Consider the following 3,291-nt stretch of genomic DNA (forward strand, 5'->3'; position numbering starts at 1 on the left):
TTCTAGGATATTTAACATAGTTTGTCCAAACTCAGTTCTAGACCCAGGGGGGCGATACATTAGGACACCAGTGAATGGAACCTCAAAGGAGCCTTTTAAGGAAAAGTGTAGGGCCTGAACAGCATCCTGAGGGTCAGATAGCGGTGAAATGTGACATAGGAGCCTATCCCTATATAGGATGCCCAACCCTCCTCCTGTACGTCCTGCTCTATCCAGCCTCGCAAAGAAGTAGCCTTCTGGAACAGCTTCCACTAGGTCTGGACCCGAGGAATCTTTTGCCCAGGTTTCTGTGACGAATACCCAAGTGGGTTTTCTGTCCAGAACAAAGTCCCTGAAAACAATGTTGTGCCTAATTAAAGAACGATAAGGAAGCCATTTTCCCTCAAGACACTACCTCCCGTATTACGGCTCTGTCCCGACAGACAGGGAGCCGAGGGAATACCAGAAACCCCATGGCCCTCCAGGAAGCAACCACAACGGGGGAAATTTGAAAGAACCTCAGGAGTAGAACTATAATGGCATGGAAGGTCAGATGGCTTTAGCTTTAGCAGGTCGTGGCTAGAATACCTGATGCCTGTGGAATCACTATCAGCATATCTAGCCGACCAGCCCGTCCTCAGCGCGGATGGGCGCAGACGGGCTGGACTCTGGCGTGACTCCGGCGTCGCTCCGGCACTCAAGCTGCGCGCACACGCTGCGCGCCATAATACCAAAGCTATATAGGGCTCTAGCTAGTCAACCTGACTGCTAGAGCGCTCAGTGAAAGGCGTCAGCGTCCCTGAATCCCCCCAAGAAGGCGCTCAAGCTCGAGGAAGGCGCGCTGGACAGTCCGCCAAAGCAGCGGTGCAGGGCACTATTAAGGTGCAAGAATGCGGCGGGTGAGTTTAAAATCAGGGGATAATTTTTAAACACAATTAAAATAAAGAAGATGCATCCATTAGCAGGGACGCATATGACTGCTGTGCCAGGAGTAGCTGTCCCACCTCCCCCCCGTCTCGCGCAGCCCCGCACCGAGTCTCCAACAGCTCCACCTCTGCTGCGGCTCTCACCAGCTCCTCTTTTCGTTTTCGTCACCCCTCCGCGCACCAAGCAATATCTACCCCACGGAGCGTGGGTTTCAGGGCCTCCCAAGTCGTTCTCATGTCAGTCACCGTGCCTATATTCTCCTCCCAGTATTGGGCTAAAGCCTTCCCCATATGACTCTGGTAAGCCTCCTGTTGCAGATTCCAAGTTGTGGAGCACCACCGAAATGCCCGTCCCTCCCTATCTAATGTAACGTCGACAGTCCGCATGGCAAGATGGTCGCCGAGTCAACCCTTCCTATGACGGCGCGAGGGACAAATATGTAATCAAGTCTAGAAAAGGATTTATGTACAGCAGAGACATATGTGTATTCCCGATCCTGTGTGTGTAAATAACGCCACGTGTCTACCCATCCCATTCCCTGCACCAAGTTTCTCAGTTTGGTGGGTGCGTCTGCATGTTGCTCACTACCAGGTCTGCAGCGGTCTAGCCGGCATTGCATTACATCATTCCAATCGCCTCCTATCACTGCCAGACTATCCGGAATTTCGGCCCATATGGTGAACAATTTCTCAATTAATGTCCACTGCAGTGGAGGCGGGGCGTAAACGCTCCCTAGTACAAGCGACTCCGTGCCTATCGTCCCTTTAATAAACACATATCGGCCCTGTGGATCGGTCCATTGCATGGAGTGGATATAGGACAACCTTCGGTGCACCAGAATCGCCACACCTCTCGACCGAATCACAAACCCGGCGTAGTAGACCTGGTCATAGCCATACCGCGTCAGGCTCTTCCCCTGTCATAATACTGCACCTCTTTTTATCTTATCTAACACCCCCCGCACATTCCAACTCATCACTCTCATTGAGGCTCTAGTCAGCCTCCTTCCGGGGTCCTCAACCGCCATCCAATCGCAAGCATAACAATGGATTCAGCAAACGGCATGGTAGGCATAAACACATTCTAATCAACAAGTGAGACAGCTGTGTGCAGTGCAATTCGCCCCCCCCACTTCCCTTCAACCTCCCCATCACCCCCCGACCCCCGACCCCAACCCCACAACTTCTGACCCTGTAACATTTCCCTCAACTCTTCCGCACCCCCTCAACCCCCCCCTCATACCTCAGCAACGTTGAAGTACCTGTCGCGGCATAGGGTATCGCCAACCCCCATCGGGAGGCTGAAGACCATCTATCCCAATGGATCCCCATAAACAGGCCCCCCAATCCCCAACTTACTCCCCCGAAAAACGAACTCCTCTAAACCTGGGGAATGCGTCCGCCCTCCCTCTCGCTCCCCCCACCCACATCTGCATCCCATGTTGGCAAAGTCCTAAGCCTTCACACCATTCTGTCTGTGAATGTCAATGTCGCTTGCCGTTTTCGGCTTGGCCACTCACAGCCGCTCCATGGTCTCGCTCAGCACCACATATCCCAGAGTCGAGTCATACTTCACCATCTTTCACGGGTCTAACTTCCGAGCATCTGGAGCTTCAGTCTCCCCAGCCCCCTTCTCCTTGGAGGGCGATCGTTTCGACGTTCGGGATCTCCAGTTGCTTCTACTCTTGCCTGCGCCTTTCATAACATAGGATTTGTGTGTATAAAAAGAGGCTGTGATCTCATGTAAAATGTTCTTGTTACCTGACTTGAATCTACCAGGGGCATGCTACTGCTGGGGCCCAGGGGAAGGCTTACCTTCCTGGGCCCTGCCCAGCCCCTGGATACCTGGATACTTGGAGTTCTTGCTTGGGTCCTAACAGGAGGGGGCTGCTGCCAGTGGGGCCCTGGAGGGACCGCCATGGGGGCTGTCTCCTTGCTGGAGTGCTCTGTGTGCTGGCCCCTGGGCCCTGCATTGCCCCTCCTGATGCCCAGGACCTCTGGGACCCCATTTTCCTGTTGGGGTTCTCCCTTGGGGGCTTGGTTGTCTCTGTGCCCCCCTAGCACCTGGGAAGCGCTTTACTTCAAATTGCCCTGTTGCTGAGGGAGCCTACCCCTCCTGGCTTCCTTTATTAATGTCAGCGCGGGTGCCCACCCCGCTATTTACTTTATATACCGAGGGAGCCCACCCCTCATTGTGACCCCCGAGAGGTCACCGCCGCCACCCGAGTTGTCTGGTGCAACGTTGCCGGGCCGCTACCTAGCCCGAACCGGAAGTGAAGGTGGTGGGTGGGGCCAGTGCTTGAGAGCACGTCCGGAGACTCGGGGGCTCCCATTCAAGTCCCGGTCCCCGAGGAGAGAGGACCGGGTGAAGGACGTCGCGTTCGCG

Source organism: Lissotriton vulgaris, chromosome 1_1 (genome assembly GCF_964263255.1).
Source record: "Lissotriton vulgaris chromosome 1_1, aLisVul1.2, whole genome shotgun sequence".
Lineage (NCBI taxonomy): Eukaryota > Metazoa > Chordata > Amphibia > Caudata > Salamandridae > Lissotriton > Lissotriton vulgaris.